Here is a 1,677-nt window from a genome sequence, read left to right as displayed (position 1 = left end):
GCTCTGTACCAGCAGCTCTTTCAGCTCAGCCTTGCACAGGAGGGCTGCATGGCACCCATGCAGCACCCACTGCCCCCAGCCAGCCTGGGCTGCCTCCAGGGCTCAGGGGACCTCCTGTAAAACCTGGGGGTGATGGCAGCAGGGAAAATAGCTGGCACAACAGGAAATCCGTTTTCCCTAACGCTGTTCATTAAAATCCAGTACACCACCCTCAGAATATCATGGTGCCAATTAAAAGGATTTGTTTAGAAGTTGTCAGCAACAGCTCCTGCCAATGAGTTTGTGAAAGCATAACTCCATGCCATGGCTCATAAGCCATTTGCATAACAATCTTCCAATTAAACATCCCAATACTTGACAAAGCAGCAGTCTAAAAGGATGTTAGCCTGCTGAGCATTTACCTGCTCCTGCTGAAAACAAACAAAAAAATCTTTCTGGGAGCCATGTCAGCCTCCGAGTACTCCCAATACCTGCCATGTCACTCCTACAGAGACCTCTCAGAGCCAATCTCTTTTCTGAGGTGTCCAGGACCTTCAGGCAAGCTGATTGTACAGCTAAGTACACACAGCCCCCCTTTTCTACCAGAAGACAGTGTCACACTGGGAAGGACAGATTGTAGCCTCACAACCCCAATTCTGGACACACTTAACTGAAAGGAGAACCTAATAGATCAGCAAAGCAAGTCTGATGTGAATTCATCCTTCGTGACACCCAATCACCACAGTCCACTTTTCAAAGCCCCCTCACCAAACTGGAGCTAACAGAGCTGACTTGCTGCTAAAGCACAGCGCAGACAGTTAACCTATAGCATGGAAGAGAGAGAGGAAGGAAAAGACAGAAATCCAACCCTTACCTACTCTGCATCTGAASACATTTACCGGCCACACAAGAAGGCTTTCTATTCTGTCACTCAGGGGTTGCTTCATACTCCATATACATTGYATTTTCTTGACTTTCTTCTGGGAAAGACATTGTGTCTTGAGCTGTCTTCTTCACCACCAGTGACTCAATAGAAAAGATCTATTTCTGTTCACTCTTTCATTTCTTCCACCTGTGAAAGGGTAGCCAAACCCTGGAGAGAAGGTTATTTTAATGACCAATTCTAAAGTGRGTGTTTTTCTGCCATTAACCACTCCCCCACCCCCCACATAGTGGTAGGGTAGAAATATGGACTAACTGAATTCAACAGCACTCCTGCATGAAAGATCTCCTGTATCTGACAAGTGCCAAAATTGAGAGGAAGAGCAGCACTTTCAAGAAGATTAAGTCCATTTTGGGCAGGCAGTCTTCTCAAGGAAGACTTGCCTCTTCCCCTTCCCACAAGAACTGCAGCTGAATCTCTTCCAAATTCTCTCTCCATTAGCAGAGTAAGAAATTGGGGGGGGGGAGTAAAGTCTGCAGTGTCAGGAATGAGCCATTTAATTTTTTTAATGAAGTTCTGATTAGTCTTAAATTTGACTTCACAAAGAGTCAAAACACAGCTGCAGAAAGGCTTGTAAAGAGCAGGTTTTCCATAGCCTCAAWCCATTTCAAAGTCCTTTAAGTACCGTTATCTCTTCTTCACTGGCCAAGCCAAGATAATCCCTAGAGAATGACCAGGGCTTGGCTTCCCATTGCCAAACCCCTTCTCTTAACATTTACACTGAAATCTAAGGCAGGCTTGTTGGTCCATTCTCC

This window comes from Rhea americana, unplaced genomic scaffold, assembly GCF_003343005.1.
Source record: "Rhea americana isolate MKP2758 unplaced genomic scaffold, rheAme1 scaffold_163, whole genome shotgun sequence".
NCBI lineage: Eukaryota > Metazoa > Chordata > Aves > Rheiformes > Rheidae > Rhea > Rhea americana.
This window is presented reverse-complemented; position numbering follows the sequence as displayed.